This window comes from Anolis sagrei, chromosome 1 (assembly GCF_037176765.1).
Source record: "Anolis sagrei isolate rAnoSag1 chromosome 1, rAnoSag1.mat, whole genome shotgun sequence".
In the NCBI taxonomy this organism is placed as follows: Eukaryota; Metazoa; Chordata; class Lepidosauria; order Squamata; family Dactyloidae; genus Anolis; species Anolis sagrei.
In genome coordinates, this window is record NC_090021.1 from 291106799 (window position 1) to 291132150 (window position 25352).

The 25352-nt window shown below is 42.8% G+C and overlaps 1 long non-coding RNA gene across 1 annotated transcript in view; it reads left to right on the forward strand.

Annotated features, from left to right (window-relative positions):
• Positions 1-25352, forward strand: part of LOC137095824 (uncharacterized) — a 35468-nt gene that overhangs the window by 4379 nt on the left and 5737 nt on the right. Inside the window, exons 2-5 of the long non-coding RNA XR_010908985.1 lie at positions 5560-5672; positions 12435-12594; positions 21340-21439; positions 25091-25312. This is a non-coding gene — a long non-coding RNA (uncharacterized lncRNA). The remainder of the gene's footprint in view (positions 1-5559; positions 5673-12434; positions 12595-21339; positions 21440-25090; positions 25313-25352) is intronic.

Below are 25352 nucleotides of genomic sequence, written 5' to 3' on the forward strand. Positions count from 1 at the left end.
ACCGAGCATTGCTCATCGGGAATGGCGTCGTTCACCGATGTCCCTTTGGGATAGGACAAATGGTGAATGAGGCGGTATTCTCCGATGGCTTTTTTGGGGACTATTCCCAACGGGGAAACCTTAAATTGAGCCGTGGGTGGGGCAGTAAAAGGACCAGCCACCCTACCCTCTTTTAGCTCTTTCTCGATCTTCTGTTTAACTATGTTTTCAAAACCAAGCAATGACTTTAAGTTGGGTGATAAACCGGGGAAACGTGGCCCATGGGCCGGGATTCTGAACCCTTCCATAAATCCGTGAAGCAAATAAGCTGCAGCGGCTCTATTAGGGTACTTTTTTAGCCACCAGCTAAGGGGCCCCAGTTTAATTGGGCTGGGGCCCTTTTGGAACGCTAAGTTGAGCCGGATTCTTTCGGCTGAACTGGGCCTCTCTTGGCGTTGTTCGTGAGGGTTTTCCCTTGAAACAACTCTTAGCTGAGTGCTTTCCCTGACAAATGGTGCAGGCATGTTGGAATTTGCAATTCTTGCGTGCGCAGACTCCCTGGGCCGCAAATTCCCAGCACATACTTTTTTGCTTTTGCATCTGCTGTGCTGGGCTTCCCTGCCGAAAGGGCTGCAATGATTTTGCATTCTGGATGGTGTGGCCGCTATCGGCCTTCTCACCAGATACTGATCTGGTTGAATTCATTACCTCCATCCACAGCTGGCTGTCGATGAGGTCCCAACGCTTATTAGGCTTTGTGGCAGCCTCAGCACGAAAACGGCTGTCATATACTAGCCACGCCTGTCCTGAGTAATTGACGTAAGCCCCATATATTATGTTTTGATACTTGAAAAGGGACTTGGCCCTGTAAGGGTGAGCTTCTACCAGCAATGAAGCATATATCGTGTAGCACGCTATCCAATTCCTCCAATTTTGTTCTACCCTCCTTTTTTTAAGTTTTTCTTTTCTTTCCTCGTCCAAGTCCTCTTTTTCTTTCTTTTCTAACTCCCTAAAATACAGCGAAAAGATGTCAATGTATTCGTTTCTAAGAATCTTATCTATGGTCTTTTGGGACAAATGGGAACCCAGGGAAGCTGAGGCCGCTGTTGTGATTACCGGCAGCACCCATTTATCGGTTCCCCAGAATTGGTTCGATTCGCTTGTCCTCGCTGTTTCTAATGATATAGGGGCCAAAGTGGCTTCCCAAAGCCCAGCTTTTGCGGCTGACCCTCCGGCTGAGACTGCGGGCACCTCAGCGCCAGTAAGTGTAATGTTTTGTGTCTGGTCTCTGCCCCAAGGCCAGACCAGTGTGGTGCTGTTACCTGAGGACGTAGAAGGTCCGTCCTGAGTCACGGCTTGAGGTGCTGCGTGGCCTGACGTAGCTGCCGCGCTCCCGCCCGCTGGTGCAATATGAGCTGGCAACTCGACTGGCGTTGTCACAGCCATGGGCTGTTGTACCGCCCTGGCTGCTTGACGCCGCGACGCCACATGGACTGGGCCAGGTAAGACTGATGCACCACCGGCCGTGGCCTCTTGCCCTTCGCCAGCATGTGACTGGGGTAACACAGGAGCAAGGGAACCCTCTTGGCCCTCGACAGCTCGTGGTAGAGGTGACTCTGGAGCAGGGGGGTCTTGCTCGCTCTGAATGGTCTCTGATGAGCCGGCCTGGTCTCTTCGTTGAGCCTCGGCTCCTTTTCCGGCCTCTAAAACAGACATGCGAGAAAGCAAGTTGTTAAAGATTAGCTTCCTGCTGGCCCTCCGCGCCGGGCGCGGCCCAGCCTCCCGCACCGCCAACCCCCTCTCCCTTTCAAATTTGTCCATTCTAGCAATTAAGGCATCAAGGTCTTCTGCCGAAATGCCCTCATCCTCAGATGACGAGGCGCGCGGCGAAATGGGGCGCTTCGCCGAAGTCTTCTTTGCGGGTCCCTTTCCTTTAGGGCCGCCTACATTCTTCTTAGGCGCCATTCCTGCAAGAAAATTAAAATTGGCTTCGTCATCCACAAGAACATGCCAAGTAGTGTCCTTTATAGCCGGCATAATTCCGCATCGTTTTACTATGACACTGACTTTGCAAGCCGACCCTGACTGTCAGCTGGTAACACCTGTAATTTAGGATCCTCGCAAGCCAGCAAGTGGTATGCGCACCTGCCCGTATATAATCCGCTCCCCTTGGGGTCTATTGAACTACTCACATTTACATTTTAGGTTCCTCCTTGCGTTTAACCAAAACTATGTAACATAACCCATGCCCCGTGGGACTATTGATCTATTCACTTTTGCATTTAAGTTTCACTCTGCACTTGATAAACTGCAGTCTACCACTGTAAATATATATATATCTATATATGTCTATGCATTTATTGGCTTAACGCCGCAGTTCAAGTCGGCAGCTGGATATCAAAAGCCTTGTGGGTTTGGTCCCAGCATATATATATATATACCTACATATACACATATATATATAAAACATATTTCCCTTTTTTTTTTTATTAATGTTATTATATATATATATGCGTACACGCATAAATACATATCCGCACCTGCAAAAGCTCCTCTATCCCAGGCCAATTTATCCTGGCCTCTCTCTTTCCTTTTTTTTTTTTTATATATATATTTTATCTATTATCGTCTTCTTATAGTAAAAAACCTTCGAGCAAATAACAGTCTTAGATGAATTAATATAGCACAGGCGGCTGCAAGTGCATTGCAAAAATGGCGCCCGCTTGTGCCGCAACAAAATGGCGCCAGCGCGTGTCGACCGCTGGCGCGGGTGAAACAAAATGGCTCCCGTTCGCGCCAAAAAGAAATGGCGCCCATTCGCGCCCAAACAAAATAGCAGCCAAAGTGGCGGCCGCTCGCGCCAACAAAATGGCGCCCGTTCGCGCCATACTAAAGAGTGACCCAAAATGGCGCCCGTTCGCGCCAAAACAAAATGGCGCCCGTTCGCGCCAAAAACAAAGTGGCGCCCAATAACTGGCGGCCGTTCGCGCTGGAACGAAATAGCGCCCGTTTGGGCCAAGACCAAAAAAGCGCCCGCTCGCGCCCAATAACTGGCGCCCGCTCGCACCAAACAGCCGGCCCAAACGACGCTGCTAACTTAATTATTCGACCCTCACGCGGCCAAAAGCTCGCCGGGCAGCACCCCGCGAGCAAAGCCGCGGCGGCGCCGCATAGCCAGTCTGGTAAATGCCCGACACACGAGCAGCGACCTGGCCCGCAAATGGGCCACCGCACGTGTCGCGATGAGCATAGGTGGGGGGAAAAAACCCCCCGCCGTGCACTCTGAAAGGAGGGGGGGGGAGGGATAGGGGTCCAAACCCGGCGCCGCACCCTGGCAGGCCCCGGGCTCAAAGCTCAAACATTAAGGCCGGACCGCCCACCAAAAAACTCCGCCGGAGCCGAGCGCCACCGCCAGCCGCGAAGGCCCTGCCGCGGCAAGCGGCAGCTCCCAAGGCGGAGGAGGCGGGGAGGGGGGGGGATTGGGCGATATGGGGGTGAAGCCTGCCCGCGCACCCCCGAATAAACCCCCCGCCCGCGGTCGAGCGCCCACCCAGCCTCTGCCAAGTCAGGGGAAAAAATTGGGCCCAACACCCGTCCCTAAAGTCCCCGACCAACGCCGACTCCCATGGATGAGATAAGGGGGGGGGGGGAGGGGGAAGGCGGCGAAACCCCCAGCCCCCCATCCCCGCAACAGACCTGCGGGTATCCTCGACGTCTGGCGCTGGCTCTTCTTTCTCTTCCTTCTCCACTCCGCTTTTCTTCCTTTCCCGAACTCTTCTCTCTTCCTCTTCCCTTGGATCTTCGGCTCTCTCTCTTCTTTCTCTGCTTACCGCCTCTTCTTGCTCCTTGGACCCTGGTCCCGTCTCCCGCGCACGTCTGACTTCACCAGCTTCCAAGCGCGGAATGCGCCTGTTGGGCTCACGCCTGCATAGCAGGCCACGCCCTCTGCATCCTGGAGGGATCACGTGACCCCTCCCTCCCTCGTGGGAGGCAGACAAACTGTTTTCTTCTCTCCCCACTGCTTGGGGAGAGGAAAACTATTACAGTAACAGAAGCCAACCATTACTTATTCTATGTAGTAATGACATGGCTCCCTCATTTATATCTGTATTGGATCTGGGCCACTTAAATAATGTTTTTGGAAGAATGTAAAATTCTTGGAAGAGCACTGGAATCTACATGCCTCCAGACAGCATTTTTCATCCAAGTGCACTTTGGAGTCCTTTGTTTGGGAACAACTAAATAACCCATATTGATTCCTATCTGCTTATCAAGCTATAACTGGCAACATGATTTTTCTGGATCTGATTCATACCGCACTACCAAAAATATGCAATGCACTCCAAGTTTCATGACAGTTTTGAAATGTACTTCCACTGCCAATAGCTTTCCACACCAACTGTATAAGATAGAAAAATGATAGTGCAAATGTACATCATGTGCAAGTTGAAACATCTTCCAATAGTTTTCTCATAGCTTCTACTATACACCCATCTGAAAAAGCATCTTCTTAATAAATATTTCCAAAATGATTAGATGGCAATAAGGTAAAACTCTGGATCTGGAGTAATTTATTCTAATTGTTGTCATGCTTGTTTTGTTGTAGTTCTTCAAATGTTTCTGTTGTTTCAGCTACTAGGAGTAAATGAAACTGGGATTTGTGGAAAGACAGAGAAAAAAGCAACTTGTTAGGGTAGCAGATAAATCTGAGGACATAGATTTTTTTAAAAATAAAATAACAAACAATCCCTTCACATAGGACACCATAAAATAATTTTCTTTGTAAAATAATGGGGAATTCAAAGCAGCTTTTCTTTTGAAAATGGAGTATATATTTTGAATTTGTAATCATGTGTAAGTACATAGAGGAACAAGGATGTCTGAAAATGCAATCAAAAGAACACCTAGACATTTCAAATACCATTGAAATATTAATGGCAAATATTTCTGGAAATTTCTGATCTGGCCATGATGACTCCAGCCTTGTTGACTACAACCCATTTTGATAACTGCAATGCATTCCATTTGAGACAGCCTTTTAAAGTGCTCAAACACCTCAGTTGCCCATTGGATTTGTCCTATTCTCCAGTTGTTGGCACAAAATCAGAATTAGTGATTCAGCTGCATTTTGATCTATTTTAGTGTGCTTGATCAACTCCATCTTGACAATAGCTGACATCTCCTTGTAGCCTGTATTGTTGGCTGGTCTCTGCCATTTTTCCTGTGCTAGGAATGCCCCCTGGTAGCCCAGCAGGTTAAACTGCTGAGCTGTAGAACTTGCAGACCGAAAGGTTGGTGGTTCAAATCTGGGGAGCAAGGTGAGCTCCCACTGTTAGTCCCAGCTTCTGCCAACATAGCAGTTCAAAACATGCAAATGTGAGTAGATCAATAGGTACTTCTCTGACGGAAAGGTAATGGCACTCCATGCAGTCATGGTGGCCACATGACCTTGGAGGTGTCTACAGACAACGTCGGCGCTTAGAAATGGAGATGAGCATCACCACTCAGACACAACTAGACTTAATATCAAGGGGAAACATTTACCTTAGGAATGCTCTAACTGCAATATTATGTTCCCAGGGCCAACAACCAGAAGTTATGGTTACACACAATGCTAAACCCTGAGAATATTGTCTTAAACAAAACAAAAAACAAGCTTGGACTCCATTATCTACTGATCACATAAACATCAGGTAAGAATTACCACATATGCATTAGATAATGAAGTTCCATAAAATACTGATGCTTGAAATAAATGTTATCTGTCTTGACCTGTGCTGTAAGTAGGTTGGACGGAAAGCAGTGCTGGGACATGGTAGGTCCTTTGGACAAGGCTATTGTTTGTTGTCTGTTTGCCTTGCTGCTGAGTTTCAGGGCTTGTTCCATCTCTGCCTTTCACTTGGAAAATACAATGGGCTTGATATTCAGTCCTACACAGCTTAGTGAGCAAATGTCCCAGAAATCAGATAGTTAAAATGCAAGAGCTGTTGAGCAGTTAATTCTGTCTAGGTCAATAATATGTTATCCAACAAGATGAAGGGTGAAATAAGAAAGAGTCATCAGTCAGAGTTGTTATAACAAGTCTGCAGTTCAGATACAAGTAATGATCAAGGAGTAAACTTAGTTGCCAAAGCATAGCCGAAGTCAAGAAAACAAATACCAGGTGTTGTAGGCTATTTTCCAGAGGAAGGAAATTGCAAAGCATCTCAGAGTATTCATTGCCCCAGAAAGCCCTATGAAATCCATGAGGTTCCCTTAAGTTGACAGGTGACATACATACACACATAAGTCGTAAGCAACATTTTGAATTGTGACTTGAAACAAACTAGCAGCCACTTCATGTTCACAACATTCCACACAAACACTTTGGAAGGAGAAGCTTTTGACTTATCCAGTTTGGACCATAAACTCAAAAAGGTACACCAACTCTGTGTTAGCAAAAACCTTTCTTATGATAAATTCTCTCTTTAACAGTTATAAAATATTGATACGGTGAAACTGTTTGCTTATGTTAGTTTCAGTTTTGGCCCACATTGCTATGAAAACAAACTTGACAGAAAGAAACTGAAGCAAAGCAAAACTGTGATTAACATTAATAGCAAAATAAGTCATATTGCCAGATAAAGGAGGGCCAGTTCCCACATTATCTTTGGCATGTTCTGAAGCTTGGGATTTATTTTGCTATACAGTATTTTGCCCATATAATTACTCTATCCCCATGACTTAGGAGCAACTTTGGCCCAGCTCACAAGATTGCCTGCCAGTTTCTCTAACTAAAAACTACTCAAATCACACAGAAAAGCCGTTATCTTTTTTTTGTCCCAAAATGTTTTGGGGTCTGAGTACACATTCCACATAGTTATGTAATTTGAGCCCTGTTTTTTTTTAAAAAAAAGAAAGAAAAGAAAAATAGCAGCTGGGGAGGGAAGCATTTTGGAATGAGAAAGAACACACCCTTCCTAATCCTTTTCTACTTTGCAGTAAGATGTGAAAGTCTTCTTATGTTTCTCTCCTTCCCACCAGAATTTTCTTCACGTCTTAATTTCATATAGGGTTATAAGATAGTGTTTCTTCTTCCTGCATGGGTATTCATATTATTTTAAAACATTTTCACCCTAAAATGCACATTTATTTATGCATTGAACTGAAGCAAAGAGCACAGCAGGGGGCAGAGCAGCCTTCAATAGCCTGTAGCTCTGCCCCTGTCAACAACCTCCACCAAGTCTGGCCTCCTTAATGAGAGCATTCAACACCCCCCAACGTGGTTGCTACATTGGCTATTGCTGCAAGTAATGACAGTGTGAATAAATTGTCAATATTTGTTTGAGATAGTGCTTGCAGTTCTGGAGGGACTTTTAATTTTTTGCGTCTCATAGATTTAGCATGGGGTAGAAAACCAAGAAGGCAAAATGGTTGTCTGCTGAGACACTGGAAATAGCCCAAGAAAGGAGGAAAGCAAAAGGAAACAGTGAAAAGGGGAGATATGCCCAGTTAAATGCGCAATTCCAGAGGTTAGCCAGAAGAGATAAGGAACTATTTTTAAATAAGCAATGCATGGAAGTGGAAGAAGACAACAGAATAGGAAGGACAAGAGACCTCTTCCAGAAAATTAGAAACATTGGAGGTAAATTTCAGGCAAAAATTGGTATGATAAGAAACAAAGATGGCAGGGACCTAACAGAAGCTGAAGAGATCAAGAGAAGGTGGCGAGACTATACAGAAGATCTGTATAGGAAGGATAACAATATCGAGGATAGCTTTGACGGTGTGGTGAATGAATTAGAACCAGACATCCTGAGGAGTGAGGTTGAATGGGCCTTAAGAAGCATTGCTAACAACAAGGCAGCAGGAGATGATGGGATCCCAGCTGAACTGTTTAAAATCTTAAAAGATGATGCTGTCAAGGTGATGCATGCCATTTGCCAGCAAATATGGAAAACACAAGAATGGCCATCAGACTGGAAAAAATTAACTTATATCCCCATACCAAAAAAGGGAAATGCGAAAGACTGCTCAAACTTCCGTACAGTGGCCCTTATTTCTCATGCCAGTAAGGTAATGCTCAAGATCCTGCAAGGAAGACTCCAGCAATACATGGAGCGAGAGTTGCCAGATGTTCAAGCTGGGTTTAGAAAAGGCAGAGGAACGAGAGACCAGATTGCCAATATCCGCTGGATAATGGAGAAAGGCAGGGAGTTTCAGAAAAACATCTACTTCTGCTTCATTGACTATTCTAAAGCCTTTGACTGTGTGGATCATAATAAATTGTGGCAAGTTCTTGGTGGGATGGGCATACCAAGCCACCTTGTCTCTCTCCTGAGGAATCTGTACAAGGACCAAGTAGCAACAGTCAGAACTGACCACGGAACAACAGACTGGTTCAAGATTGGGAAAGGCGTACGGCAAGGCTGCATACTCTCACCCAACCTTTTTAACTTGTATGCAGAACACATCATGCGATGTGCGGGGCTTGAAGAATGCAAAGCTGGGGTGAAAATTGGTGGAAGAAACATTAACAACTCAGATATGCAGATGACACCACTCTGATGGCCGAAAGCGAGGAGGAGCTGAGGAGCCTTCTAATCAAGGTGAAAGAAGAAAGCGCAAAAGCCGGGTTGCAGCTAAACGTCAAAAAAACCAAGATTATGGCAACAAGAATGATTGACAACTGGAAAATAGAGGGAGAAACCGTGGAGGCCGTGACAGACTTTGTATTTCTAGGTGCAAAGATTACTGCAGATGCAGACTGTAGCCAGGAAATCAGAAGACGCTTACTTCTTGGGAGGAGAGCAATGTCCAGTCTCGATAAAATAGTGAAGAGTAGAGACATCAGACTGGCAACAAAGATCCGCCTAGTCAAAGCCATGGTATTCCCTGTAGTAACCTACGGATGTGAGAGCTGGACCTTAGGGAAGGCTGAGCGAAGGAAGATCGATGCTTTTGAGCTGTGGTGTTGGAGGAAAGTGCTGAGAGTGCCTTGGACTGCGAGAAGATCCAACCAGTCCATCCTCCAGGAAATAAAGCCCAACTGCTCACTGGAGGGAAAGATACTAGAGACAAAGTTGAAGTACTTTGGCCACATCATGAGGAGACAGGAAAGCCTAGAGAAGACAATTATGCTGGGGAAAGTGGAAGGCAAAAGGAAGAGGGGCCGACCAAGGGCAAGATGGATGGATGGCATCCTTGAAGTGACTGGACTGACCTTGAGGGAGCTGGGGGTGGTAACGGCCGACAGGGAGCTCTGGCGTAGGCTGGTCCATGAGGTCACGAAGAGTCGGAGACGACTGAACGAATGAACAACAACAACAACAACATGGTTTGTTGTTGTTCATTCGTTCAGTCGTCTCCGACTCTTCGTGACCTCATGGACCAGCCTACGCCAGAGCTCCCTGTCGGCCGTTACCACCCCCAGCTCCCTCAAGGTCAGTCCAGTCACTTCAAGGATGCCGTCCATCCATCTTGCCCTTGGTCGGCCCCTCTTCCTTTTGCCTTCCACTTTCCCCAGCATCATTCCCTTCTCCAGGCTTTCCTGTCTCCTCATGATGTGGCCAAAGTACTTCAACTTTGTCTCTAGTATCTTTCCCTCCAGTAAGCAGTCGGGCTTTATTTCCTGGAGGATGGACTGGTTGGATCTTCTCGCAGTCCACGGCACTCTCAGCACTTTCCTCCAACACCACAGCTCAAAAGCATCGATCTTCCTTCGCTCAGCCTTCCCTAAGGTCCAGCTCTCACATCCGTAGGTTACTACAGGGAATACCATGGCTTTGACTAGGCGGATCTTTGTTGCCAGTCTGATGTCTCTACTCTTCACTATTTTATGGAGACTGGACATTGCTCTCCTCCCAAGAAGTAAGCGTCTTCTGATTTCCTGGCCACAGTCTGCATCTGCAGTAATCTTTGCGCCTAGAAATACAAAGTCTGTCACGGCCTCCACGGTTTCTCCCTCTATTTTCCAGTTGTCAATCATTCTTGTTGCCATAATCTTGGTTTTTTTGACGTTTAGCTGCAACCCGGCTTTTGCGCTTTCTTCTTTCACCTTGATTAGAAGGCTCCTCAGCTCCTCCTCGCTTTCGGCCATCAGAGTGGTGTCATCTGCATATCTGAGGTTGTTAATGTTTCTTCCAGCAATTTTCACCCCAGCTTTGCATTCATCCAGCCCCGCACATCGCATGATGTGTTCTGCATACAAGTTAAAAAGGGTGGGTGAAAGTATGCAGCCTTGCCGTACGCCTTTCCCAATCTTGAACCAGTCTGTTGTTCCGTGGTCAGTTCTGACTGTTGCTACTTGGTCCTTGTACAGATTCCTCAGGAGAGAGACAAGGTGGCTTGGTATGCCCATCCCACCAAGAACTTGCCACAATTTATTATGATCCACACAGTCAAAGGCTTTAGAATAGTCAATGAAGCAGAAGTAGATGTTTTTCTGAAACTCCCTGCCTTTCTCCATTATCCAGCGGATATTGGCAATCTGGTCTCTCGTTCCTCTGCCTTTTCTAAACCCAGCTTGAACATCTGGCAACTCTCGCTCCATGTATTGCTGGAGTCTTCCTTGCAGGATCTTGAGCATTACCTTACTGGCATGAGAAATAAGGGCCACTGTACGGAAGTTTGAGCAGTCTGGATATTCATATTATTTTAAAACATTTTCACCCTAAAATGCACATTTATTTATGCATTGAACTGAAGCAAAGAGCACAGCAAGGGGCAGAGCAGCCTTCAATAGCCTGTAGCTCTGCCCCTGTCAACAACCTCCACCAAGTCTGGCCTCCTTAATGAGAGCATTCAACACCCCCAACGTGGTTGCTACATTGGCTATTGCTGCAAGTAATGACAGTGTGAATAAATTGTCAATATTTGTTTGAGATAGTGCTTGCAGTTCTGGAGGGACTTTTAATTTTTTGCGTCTCATAGATTTAGCATGGGGATATGGTTAACCAGTTAAAATTAAGCCCTTGAACCCCTACCCCCCCCCCCCCCCCCGGCTACAGGCCTGATTGAACTGAATGTATACATCCTGCTGACTCAAGTGTGCTTGGGCATATTTTGATCAATTATGTGGATCTGTAGCCATTTACATTACAAAATGTGCACACTGGTTTGTGCACAATTTCTTTTTTAAATGTTTGAAGTGGAATCCTAGGATAATTTCTTGTAACATGTTTCAGGAGATGTAAATGTTAATTTGGAAAAAATATTTTCCATTCTATCACTGAAGCGGCTTTTCACTCTCCTAGTGTCACAGGAGAAATGCAGTTGTGTCTGTCATTTTGAACAGCAAAGAGCAAGCTCTTGTTGCCACTTCTCTGTCCTCAGTTTCTTAAAGTGGTGTTTCATTTTCTTGTCTTTTAAAAATTTCTTTGAGGATCTGTTGCATGAGCTTCCCTATAAAATGTAATGGGCTCCTTATAATCAACTTCTAAATAAAATGTAGATAACTTCTTATATGACTCTAACCCAGAAGTGAGTGGAATTTATAGGCATACCTCAATTATGCAGGATAGAAAAGAAAACTGTAGAAACAGATTTTTTTTTTTTAGTTTTGGGTCACAGAAGAATGTCTGCAATTTAAAAGGTAAAGTTAAAGGTTTCCCTTGACATTAAGTCTAGTCATGTCTGACTCTAGGGGATGGAGCTCATCTTCATTTCTAAGCTGAAGAGCCGGTGTTGTTCATAGACACCTCTAAGGTCATGTAGCCAGCATGACTGCATAGAGCACCATTACCTTCCCGATGATCCCGTACCTATTGATCTACTCACTTTTGCACGTTTTCAAACTGCTAGGTTGGCAGAAGCTGGGGCTAACAGTAGGAATTCACCCCACTCCCCAGATTTGAACCACTGACTTTTCAGTTAGCAAGTTCAGCAGCTCAGCGGTTTAACCTGCTGTGCCAACAGGGGCCCATTGTATGCAATATACAATGCAATAAATACTTGTGCTGGGAAAGACTGAGATTCTGCTGTAGTCAATCTGACTGAATCTGCCTATAGAATTATTGTGTGAACAGCCAAACAGGCAGCAAAAAGGGAGAAAGCAGATAAGCCTGCCTCACCAGTCACCCGCGGGCACATTGGCCATAAAAATTGAAGTCATAAGAAAAGTGGTGGCAAGTGAAAGAATTTTTTTTTTTGTCCCTAAATAGATTGCTTGGGCGGGGAGCCTTCAAATGCTCCCAGAAAGCTTGTAGCTTACCTGACCTATTTAATGCATGAAAATTCTTACTTTTGAATTAAAAGTTTGTTTAATTTTTAAAGTTGTGTTGCCAAAAGTTTCTTTTTTCTTGCCATACAATTTCTGTTTCAAATTTTCTGTTCAAAAGCTAATGTCAAGGAGCACATCTTTGCTTGCTAAGGTATAGCTGCAAAATATACATGTAAATATGCATGCATACAACCAGTAAATTCATGCAATTATTATTATTATTATTATTATTATTATTATTATTATTATTCTCTAGGCATACACTTGGAAAAGATAATTGGCTAATCACTCTCGAATGGAATGAAACTGCAACACTGGCTTTAAATAGGAACAGATGGAGAAGACGTGGACTGGCCTCACTGCACCTATTATCTTTCTACTCTATACCAGACATAACAGGATCATGCTGTCTTGGTGTGAGCAATTCAAGTCTTCATTGTTTCTACCATGATATAAGCTTGTGGTGGTATATAGCCCGATACCAGATGGAGGAAGATAAAGGATGTTCTCACTGTCTTACTGAAAGACACGGCAAGGCTGAGGGCCCAAGATAGGCACACAGAGAGAAAGCTCTATCTTCCAGACTGTTAAAAATGCCCACTGCCTAAAAAGCAGGATTATTACACCATATGTCAATACCATTCACAATACATCTAAATGCTTTTGTGAACACTATCATGAGCTTGTTCCACAGGTATGGCTATGAATACGTTAAGAAATCTTTCTTAGAATAAACAACTTGGTGAATTGCCCACTTTTCCAATGTGCTTATCCCAGTGTCCCTTTTATCCTCTTGATGGAGGAGAATGGCATTTTCCCATGGCTCTAAGAGCCGGCTGAATTCAGAACAGATGGCCAATGTGAGCCCTAGTGTTTAAACTTCTTCTTCTACCAATTCCATTCTTTAAAGCAGTGCTATAGAAAAAAACCTATGAAATTCATGGAGTCGCCATCAGTTGACAGGCAGCATGTAGGTACTTACACAAACATACATAGAATGTCTTACACTTGTCTTGTCCACAAAGTATCAATAGGTGGCAATTTAACATGCTGCCAACATTGAGCAAGGTTCTTTCCATTCATAGTAGACTAAATTACAACGAAATGTATGTCTCTATTCTGATGAATTTACATTTTAAATTAAAGCAACAAAACTGAGGACGGAAAAAATAGCATGAAGAAAAAGGGATGGAAAGGAAGAAGGAAAACAGAAAGGTGAATGGGTATTGATATAAGCCAAAATACATAGGCACATTTTGATGTGTTTCCACCATAGAAGCTGTTGCTATTTAAAATGCAGCAGACAAGGCTTTTTTTAAAAAAAGACTGTCATGCAATGGTTTACATATAAACAGTATATCTGTAATATAGCATTGCACATCCACCCAGGAACAACAAGGAGTTTATATTAAGCTCTGCTTAAAAAGGGTGACATTAAAGAATACGTAAAAACACAGCTTGAAGGATTTGTACAATCAGTTTTAAGTATACAATTCCAAACATGTAGAACTGCAAGCAATGGGCACAATTCCCTGCTTTCTTTTGTATTAGTGGCATATTCATGTAGATTATTGCAAACACTCAAATGCAAGGCTTACTGCATAAAAAGCTCTTTAGACTTTGCTCGCAACTAACCAGAGAGATTTTAAGTCCTTTCAACAGAAAAGAGGAGTTTGACAAATAATTTGAGATAACAGCACTGTGAGGCAAGAGGGTGAGTGTTTGTACTATTCAGATACAAAAGTCAATAGTACAAAACTGTGTGGATCATAATAAACTGTGGCAAGTTCTTGGTTGTATAGGGATACCAAGCCAACTTGTCTGTCTCCTGAGGAATCTGTATAATGACCAAGTAGCAACAGTAGGAACTGACCATGGAACAACAGACTGGTTCAAGATGGGGAAAGGAGTATGGCGGGGCTGTATACCCTCCCCCAACCTATTCAACTTGTATGTAGACGACATCATGCGATGTGCGTGGCTTGACAAATGCAAGGCTGGGGTTAAAATTGCTGTAAGAAACATTAGCAACCTTAAATATGCAGATGATACCACTTTGATGGCTGAAAGTGAGGAGGAGCTGAGGACCCTGATAACCAAGATGAAAGAAGAAAGTCCAAAAGCTGGGTTGCAGTTAAACAGAAAAAAAAATCAAGATTATGGCAACCAGACTGATCGATAACTGGCAAATAGAGGGAGAAAATGTGGAGGCAGTGACAGACTTTATATTTCTGGGCATGAAAATTGCTGTAGACGCAGACTGCAGTCAGGAAATCAGAAGATGTTTACTTCTTGTGAGGAGAGCAATGACCAATCTCGATAAAATAGTGAAGAGTAGAGACATCACACTGGCAATTAAGATCCGTATAGTTAAAGCAGTGGTATTCCCCATAGTAACCTACGGATGTGAGAACAGGGCCATAAGGAAAGCTGAGTGAAGCAAGATAGACGTGTCTGAATTGTAGTGTTGGAGGAAAATTCTGGGAGTGCCTTGGACCGCAAGAAAATCAAACCAGTCCATACTTCAGGAAATAATGCCCAACTGCTCACTGGAGGGAAGGATATTAAAGGCAAAGATGAAGTACTTTGGACACATAATGAGAAGATGCGAAAGCTTGGAGAAGACATTGATGCTGGGGAAAAAGGAAGGAAAAAGGAAGAGGGGCTGACCAAGGGCAAGATGGATAGATGGTATCTTTGAAGTGACTTTGAAAGAACTGGGGGTGGCAACAGCCGTCAGGGAGGTCTGGCGTGGACTGGTCCATGAGGGCATGAAGAGTTGGAAACGACTGAATGAATAAACAATAACAAAACAAAACAATTCATGCAAGAAAAAGCTTCATCACCACAATGGAGGAAACCATGCACATCGAAGTATGATATTCGCCATATACATCTTTTCACAGATACTTTATGGAGTAGTTTACAAACACACAGAGACCAAAGATCAATATACATACAAATTATTGAATATAATAGAATACATAATTAATTGGAAAGCATAAGATAAGCAACAGAGGAATTTACCGTAAGTGTTGCATTATTTGAGAAGGGATATAGCTTAGTTCCACAGCAGATGCATTACTTGCAGAGAGTTATTGGCATCTCCAGGTTGGCCTGGAAAAACTCATGTGTAAAATTCTGGACAGCCAGTGCTACTCAGTGCTCTGAATACTGTTTTGGCTTGGTGTAAGGCAGCCTCATATGTTCAAGTCAGATTCTTGACTCTCCCTAATGGGCTTAGTAAATCCCATTGTGGCAGTTTGAGCAGGAGGCGGTGATGGGATATTAAGATGAGGAATAGATTGTCCTTGGGTGATAGGATTTTATGCTCCATTTTCAATGGGACAATGGGAAATTACGCTAAAGTGATGGGATTTCTGATGGCTCGAAATATAATTTATTATGATTGCCAATGATTGGCTGCCAGTTGAAGATTTTGGTAAATACTTGGTTGCTGGCTGATATGGAATTTCTTGTGTCCCACCTGTGACCTTGCCTATTGCTGTTTCAAGGGAGAGACAGATGAGACTCCAAACAAGGACTTTCCATTCCCTCATGACAGGCAAGGTACCAGGATATCATATACCTGAACCCCATTTTTGAACAACAATGTCAATAAATATTTGTATTACATGTAAATCACAGGTGCTGACAGTTTATTATTCAAAGGCACTCACAGAGAATGTATTTTTCTTTTTGGAAATCAAAAGAGAAATCTTAGGTGAAATGGTGATTCCCAGAGCCAGCTAAATTCTTTCTCATTTACTCAGGGATATGAGAGAATTCAAACTAGCCTACTTGTCTCATCAGTTAAGCTTTGGAAATTGTCACAAGCTGTTGCTCTACTAGCTTAGCTGGAGATTAGCACAAAGTCTTTCCTCTTGCCCAAAGCTAAGGTCACAAAAACTGGAAAATTTGCACTCTTGCCTCCTGCTTGGAAACGGCTCATGAAAACTAAGCTTCCCTTTCCATTCTACTTTACATCTTCAGAAGAAACTGAAATAAAATAAGCTCTTATTCTTTCTCTCAGCTGTAAAGCTGGTTACTTGCTGAATTCCTGGTACTGAGGAATTTATCACATGGAGTTGGAGAAGTATAATTTCACCAGGATAATAGTATTGTTAGCTGTACTTATCACACAATGAGATGTCTGCCCCACTTCTGCTTTTTATTCCATCCATTATTTTGATGCACCTTTTCACTGACAGGTAAAAACTATCCATAGCTTTCAATATTGTTGCCTTTCCATTACTGACTTCTGTTCAATAGGCCCTTTCCACTCAGTTCTGATATGTTGGCAGTCTCAAGGCATCAGTGGGCATGATTCTCCTCCTCTCTCTGCTCCCCCTCATTTATCCTATTGCCAAAACTGTGCAATTATAGTAAAAATAAAATAAAACAGTTAAACTGCAAAACATGCTAGTTAAGGTATAGGGCTGGAAGACAGGGTTATGGAGGCTGACCAGAACACAGATTGTAGAAGCATCGATTGTCAAAACAGTGCTATTGCACTACTGCAGAGAAATGTGTTAATGAATGTTATAAAAGTGGTATATTTCAATTCCATAAACAAATGCAACTGGTGAGACAGCAGGGTGTGGTGTGACCCAGGTTCTGTTAGAGCAGTGGTTCTCAATCTGTGGGTCCCCAGATGTTTTGGCCTTCAACTCCCAGAAATCCTAACAGCTGGAAAACTGGCTGGGATTTCAGGGAGTTGTAGGCCAAAACACCTGGAGACCCACAGGCTGAGAACCACTGTATTAGAGGAATAGAAGTGTCTAGGAAAATCACCTTTGCCACAAGGTGTCAAGAACCTGACATAGAATCTCTGTTAATGCAGCTGCTCACAATCTCGTAGTCAAAAAAGTCTGTATTCATATGCAGCAGGAAGTCCAACAAGGACAAAGCATACAAAGAGTCCAGAGTTTTTTCCCCATGGGTCAAAGCCAAGCAATTCCATAAATGTAAGTCATAGTCCAAAAACATAGTTCAGTCACCAAATCCAAAGCTCCATCCAAGAATCCACCAAGAGAAATTCAGGCTGTAGCAGTTCCACAAACGTTACTACCAGCTCCAGACTCCAGCTATTTATGCCATTTTCCCAAGTGCTCTCTTTTGTTGGCCCTCCTCAGTTGGACGGCCTCATGTCTTAATTACAGCCTAGCTGGGATGCTTAACTCCTGGTTTGCTTCCTGGAACTCCTGATTCTGCCTTAACTCTGTGTCCTTATTTCACTATGGCTCCTGGTCCTGCTCTGCAGGGGGTAGATTCCTCAGTGTTAGGCTGCTGCTCTCTGCTTGCTCCTAACTCAGATGCTTTGTGAAGTAGCCCTTCATCTTCGTCCTCATCTCTAACCCTGACACAAGGAGGTGATTTTCCCAGACCCCCTTTTTACCCAACAAAGTTGTTGTCAGGATTTCGCCTCCTTTTTCTTTCTTCGGGTGCAATGCAGTTAGCTTCTGCAATAGCAACAGTCCAGAAACTTTCAGTTTTCGTGTAGATAGGGAGCTCTGCTATGTCATGCTGTTTTGCTCCACAGCAGCAGGATAAGGAAAATGTCAGCTTCTGCAACCACTATAGTGGTTTGCTACTGTTTGACAGTAAACCATGCCAGAATAGATGCCCACTCCTAGTTTCATCAGTCTGTCTTGCAAAACATTGGGGGTTGAAAGAATGGGAGGGTAGTTTCAGGGGGAGCAAAAAGCAAGTTGGGATAAACAGGTAATGTGTGTGCACTCTCCCCAGCCATGTTTTACAACATTCACTCAGGATAAGCAGAAGCTCCAACTTTCAGAATGTGACAGGATAGGTAGAAATTCAACACCAGTGAATAAGTACAATAAATAAATGTATGACCAAAACAAAGAAACAAAAACATCACCCACTATTCTTTTCTGCTGGGGAAAAAACATGGAATCCACGATCAACCATAATTATATAGTGGTTAGATCCACTGTAAAAATACACCACCAGCAGCAGATTATCAGACCAGAAATCCCTTTTACTGTTCAAAACAGCAATGCTAACTGCTTGAGCCATTACTCCCTTTGTGTTTATTAACTCCTGTCTGGAGATGAACATAAGCCAGATCAGTAATCTTTTCCCAGACAAGTCTTATTCCTAAAGTATTGATGCAGTTCTGTTCATTCTCAGCACTTTCTTCAACTCATTATATAAATTTCTAGGAATTGATGCAACACTTGCATCACAAGCAGGAGCACATGTGCACACACACAATTTGTCTCTACTGAACTTGCATTTTATTCATTCCAAAATCCACAGTTCCAGACAAAGAAAATCTCTGACACTCTTTGAGTTTATTACATTTATGAAACAAACCATTCTTGTATTCTACTCCAGTTTCATGGACCTTGACCTCAGTCAGCATCATTAGATCTACTAAAACAGATCCAGAATAGCATAAAAATCACTCCCAAGAGCACAATTCTGCAATCGTTACTCAGTTGGCTTCCCCCTGCTCCCTTGCACCAAGTGCTACTACATAGTGTTGAAGAGAAACAATCCAAGGCATCAGAGGACTGGGTCGAAGATACATTTTCCATATTTTTCAACTCTAATGATCACATTTTTGGCCTAAATTACCTTCCTAAAATTAGGGTACACATTAGATTTACATAATATGGTAATCTTAGTGCTGAGTCGATGATCGATGCTTTTGAGATCGATGCTTTTGAGCTGTGGTGCTGGAGGAAAGTGCTGAGAGTGCCTTGGACTGCGAGAAGATCCAACCAGTCCATCCTCCAGGAAATAAAGCCCAAATGCTCATTAGAGGGAAGGATACTAGAGACAAAGTTGAAGTACTTTGGCCACATCATGAGGAGACAGGAAAGCCTAGAGAAGACAATTATGCTGGGGAAGGTGGAAGGCAAAAGGAAGAGGGGCCGACCAAGGGCAAGATGGATGGATGGCATCCTTGAAGTGACTGGACTGACCTTGAAGGAGCTGGGGGTGGTGACGGCCGACAGGGAGCTCTGGCGTGGGCTGGTCCATGAGGTCACGAAGAGTCGGAGGCGACTGAATGAATGAACAAAGTGCTGAGTCAAATAAAGGGAGAAGCTGCTTTATGAGTATCTGGAGCTTCTATTTCAGGGATGTCATCTCTAATATAATTGTCATGGCTCAATGCTATGCAATTCTGGGATTTGTAGTTGGGTGAGGCTTCAGCATTCTTTGGCAGCCCCCGTGAACCCAAACTGCAGCTCCCATGATTCCATAACATTGAGCCAAGACAATTAAAGTAGAATCATAGTAGCATAGATATACACTCAAGGTTTTCTTTTCCATTGCTGGAAATGTTGGTGTTCTAACATTTTGTTGTAAAGAAGGCATTATAAGCAGGCAGTCATTATAATGCACACCTTATTTGGCCAAATTACAAAGAATGCACTTTTTGCTGCTGCTCATTACATTCGCCAGCAAATCCTTTTTTGGTTTCAGGGTTTTGAAAACTGAGGAGCACATCAGATTTGATTGCGCATTAGACTCAAGTAAACATGTGTACGTCTTTTGCTAGTATCATGTATATTGGAATTTACTGCCATTTCATTCTTATCATGCATCAAGACTATGGGTGAATAAATGTTTCCAGTTACTATTGCAACTCAGTTTCAAAATGTGAAAAACCTATTTCCCAGGTTCCTAATGGAGACAAGCATTAGGATATTCCTGAGTTATTCCAGCATATGTGCTTTGTGGAATGAGGCATCCACTGCCTCTTGTGCAACCTCACCTGATAAATGGGGCTGGACAGCACCAAAGCACATCTTATAGTGAATTATTGCCCAAGAGGTTGAGAGGTGTCTCAGCAACATTGGATGCTGTTGGACAGCCAAGAAAATGAGACAGCTACCACCCTTCTGGATTTCTAAAATAATGTTGAAAATACACAGCATCATGCTGAAATTCTTTGAACTGGGTTATCTGGGTCCACAATGCCATATATTCCAGTTCAAAGAAGATAACGTGGGATTTTCTGGCTTGATATTCTAGGATATGGGGCTGTGGGGAAGGGTCCTGAGTTTCTAGCTGCGGAATGAAAAGTGCAATTCCTTGCTGTTTTGGATAAGTAAGTTAGCCTATTTAGGGAACATAGAACTTTCACTATTATTACTTTTCTCTCAGTGACAAAGTGCTACTTACATTTTGTGCATTTCATAACAGCACAGAAGGATTTAGCTAGAGAACTATTCCTGTACTTTACTGTAATTTAACTTGTAATCAAGGCTCAAAATGTACAATTGAAAGAACCACAATCTGTTTCCTTGTTTATGCTTGACTTCATTTTCATTATCATTTTCTTTATGTGTGCCAAATGCTCTTTTGGGTATTCCTTGGCATTCTTCCCAGCCAGGCATAAAGTGATGGTAGTGATGATGATGGTAATGATGATGATAAAAAATCTGGCATTTAAAAATGTTTGTTATTTACAACAAATAGTTTGTTGTATGAGACAAATAACTATTCAGAAGCATACACTAAAACCTATGCTTCTGAATAGTAGATGATTTCTCCAAATTTTATTCTTCCATCATAGAACACAAACAAATGCTATGTGGGTTTTCCTCTTGGTCTTCCAGAGTGACATTGACCAGACCCAAGTCAGCTTAGCTTCCATAAGATGCCTGCAACACAGGGAGTCCCAGGCAATGCCTAAAGACAAAGCCTCTTGTCCCTGCAAAGGAGAAATGAAAATAATAGGTAGGGTGGAGTCACATTCCAATTTTTACTGGCTTCCACCCATGAAGACAGATTGGTTCATCACATTCACTCACAAAGGCACATACATTCACCTTGGCCACATTTTCCACTTCCATTCACACACACAATTTAATCCCAGGCAACATCCCCAAGGAACAATCAGATCCACACACTCTCCTTCCGAACACAGACCCGTCACAACTTCAGATGTCCTCCAAGTTTCTGTCAGTCCCATTGGTTTGGATCTACAAACATCCATCAGCTTAAGTACCAGTCACAGTTCCTCTAAGCTTGTCATTCAAGCACACACACATAGAAAACTTATTTTCCTGCTGGGAAACTAAGAATATTTTTTTAGCTAAAGAGGCCATTCCCAGGCCAAGGTGGAATGAGGAAAGTATTCTTTTTCACTTATCTAGTCTATTTGTTTCTACTTGAAGGTGGACACAGAGAAGAGTGTATCCACAATATCTGGGAGGAGAGAAGGCTCAGAGACTCTTTGGTTGCATCAACACATTAATTAAGATTTAGAATTTTTTGGTAAGTCTCACACAGTACTTTCCTCTTGTCTGCAACTGAGCCCCCCCCCCCCCCTTCAAATTGGGAATTTGCTGTCTCACGCCCTGTCGGGATTACTTGAAGTGGGGGCTTGGGGCCAGGTCCACGGATCTGGCAAGTTTCTATAGTAGCCATGTGATTACAATTTGGATGAGGAATAGGCTACCTTGCTGGATTAGAAAGTATATAGGTCTGATGCAATACACAGCTTCTAATATGACCCTGTCTGGCATTCTGTAATGTGGATGGGGAGCACATTTCCACACGGAGGATAGGAATGCACACCCATAACCACTGTCTCAACTCTTAGACTTCATCTGAGGAAGGAAGGTGAAAGAGTTACCTTAGACTTTTTTAAAAGTATGCTGGAATGAAGGAGAAAAACAGGTGCCTACCCTACTGCTAAGAACAGGATAAGAAGCAACATTTAGATGTATGACTACATGAGTTGATCCAGCAGTTTTCAAGAAAAATGATTGGAAAGGCATTATTCAGCAATGCACACCCTCTTGCATTTTACAGATGAAAACTGTGACATGTGTAGCCAAGCAACATTAAAATGTGGTCATTATTAATGAGGAAAAATACACAAGCTACAAAAAGCTGAAGCAGTCTGCTTTTGCCTGAGTCTACTGGGAAGGGCAAGAATCCATCCCTTATCTCCTCTCCTTCCTGCTGAGTTAATGAGGGTGCAAACTAGTTTTGTACTTTGGATTCAGCTGGCAGTAATTGCACCTAGTTGAGGACGAACTGAGAAAGTGGAAAAAGGGGAGAGAAACATTTTAAAAGTACATTTTAAAAGGACATTTTAAAAGTAATTAAAAAGTAGGATGGCAGTGGATTATTTGGATTGTCCCTGTCAAATTGGGACAATTGGAGGGACAGTTAGTCCATCCAGGTTGTGTCCCACCATGGCAGATAATATAGCACACTGTCAATCCAGAAAAGTGCAATTTGCTGGCTCCATGTGTCTCTGGAACTCCACCTTTGTGCCCCTCTCTCAATCAATATTCTATAACATGTGTTTGATTACTCTGAGTTCATTAACTATCTCTCAGACTAAACTGTCCCAGGAGATAGTTTTGTGACTCACGTGGAAAGTAAACATGCACAATGTCTCTGAAGGCCATAAAGATAGGGTATGATATAAAAGTTATATAAAGGTTAGCGATCTAACAGGTAGATCATAGCCCCAACTTTATGCCTACAATCTAAAATGGATAGGAAATGACAAGTGTCTTAAGTCCTTAGGGATCCTATGTCATGAGCAACGATATTACCAAAGCGCTGTTCATTGCTTAAAAGTCAGTAGGGACTTTTGGACTTCAGGGATACAAGTTCAAGTCTCTACCAAGCTATAAAACTCAGTAGTGATCTATGTTATAAAATTAATGAGTTTGACACTCTTTTAACAGACTTGGTTTAATGCTGTGGAATCATGGGAGATATAGTTTGATGAGGCACTATTTGGCAGAGAAGGCTATAGATTTTGCAAAACTACAACTCCCATGATTCTATAGCATTCTATAGTGGTGTCAAACTACATTAATTCTATAGTGTAGATGCAACCACACATGCAATCTGAGCTACACCATAGAGGTGTTGCTAGGATAAGAAGGGAAGGAAGAGGTCATGAACTTTGAGATCGTGAGAGGAAAAATGAAATATAAATATAACTAATGCTTTAAAAATGAGCATAATAAGAGGAGATGACTTCTCTGCTCTGTGACTCCACAAAAAACTTAAGCTGCAATCTCATGCCAACTTGCATAGAACTTTGTAGGATCGGTTTGTTTACACAAATATCTTACATTTTCTCAGGCTGTATGCAAGAAGTGGGTTTCTGTGAATTCACCAGGGGTCATCCAATTCACACCCAGATGTGATTTATTTTCTTATGTTCATATATTGCTCTCTGCTTGCCAGTTCAATAAGATGGACTGGAGAACATTTCAGAAGGTCTGCAGTAGCATTCCTTCCATCCAGCAGCAAGAAGTAGCTTGTGAAAGTCCAGAGCATTCAAGGAATGGCATGTATAATTCATAGGAAGCTATTCCTCGCGTCTCTTCATATAAGGGCATGGTTCCGGCATAGCAGAATATTTGGCAGATCACTCTTCATCATTCCCATTACGTCTGTAATCCTTTTTAAAAATTCCAGCAAACAATTGGCCTACACATTTCCCTGAAAGATGGGGATGTTTCAGCTGTGTAATCATGCCTTGGCTGATAGGAGGTTTCCTGTGATATCTGTAAATCATCAGTACTGATTTTTTTTAAAGAATGATATTTAGTGCAAAGATTTTTTAAAATCTGATGTGTTTATTCTTGTTAGAGCTTTGTATTTATTATACGTGTCTAAACATTCATCTCTGTTGCCCCGTAATTCAGTTCTGTGCTAATACAGCTGTTGTATTGGACCACAAACAACTAGAGGAGGAAAAATTGGCAAACATGGGGGGAGTGACTATCCATGACACTGTGGCTGCCTGCCCCCTCAGGCCAGCAGCTGCATTTGTTTGAGCTTCTGCAATGTGTTGTTTATCCAAATCCACTACTTAATTTCTATTACTTCCAAGTGTGACCATTTTATTGGCTCTTGGAAGAATAAAAGCTATTAATCCTGGTATAATTCAAGTTACACAGTGTCAATTGCATCTAATTGGCATTGTTGTTAGATGCATGATACCCAGTGCTCCTAATCGTCACTGCATTTATTGAGTATCTCTTATTTGAAATACTTGGGGCCAGAAGTATTTTGGATTTTTGACTTTTTATGGATTTTGGAAAACATGTATTTGTATATACATACATCAGGGGATATCCTGGATATGAGACCCAAGTCTAAATACAAAATTCATTTATACAGAAAGCCTCCTTATCCCAGATTATGTGGCAGTGTAGACTCATATAATCCAGTTCAAAGAACATAATTTGGGATCAAATCCTGGCATATACGGCAATGTAGATCCAGCCTCAGTCACACACTTATTGCGCTGCAGGATTACTTTTGACATGGCCAGTATTACTCTTGACATGGCATAACATCACCTCCTTTTTCAGACTTTGACTACCAGATATCTGCTTCTGGTGGGTTGGTCTTTTTGGGGTGTTGGTGGGGATAGTGGTGATGTTTGAGGGAGGCTATATTTTTCTGGAAAACTGGTTAAAGAATAAACGTTTTTGCAGGGACAAGGGGCTTTGAGGCTTTGAACAAGGGAGATGAACTGTCCTCTGTCTTACATACCTGTACCCTGTGCCCTGTCTTACATACCTGTACTCAGTTTGAGCTGGCTAGGAAGGATGCCCATGTTTGTAGGATCGTTCTTTATTTGAAGGATGTCAAAGAACAGTCTTCTGTTTCAATGCTGGAATAATTCCTGTTGAGAAATATAAGCAATAGTATTAAATATCTCAAATAGAATAATCAAACTGTTACAAAAACTGAATAACAACTAGTTCCACACCCACCGGGCATAGAAAAGAAATACTGGTTGCTTCGCCTTCTTCATAACTTATGTAAAATTCACTTTACTTACAAATTACTTGTTCTCAATTAAGCACATGGCCTTATTTGATTGGGGGGGGGGGGAGATTGAAGAAGTTTAGAATAATGTGCCCATCTCCTTCACAGGCATGATTGGTGGGGACAAGAGACAGGGCCTTCTCAGTGCTGGATCCTAGACTATGGAACTTCCTACCCAGTGAGATCAGATCAACCCCTTCTCTCCTAACCTTCAGGGAAAAAAAAACTTAAGATGTGGCTTTGGGACCAAGCTTTTGACAAGTAATTGGAGCAGTGCAATAAGTGACTATGAAACAATGTGATTGACAAATGGAATTGCACTGGATTATGGTTGGTATGATTTCAATTGTTGATTTTAATTATTATGGTT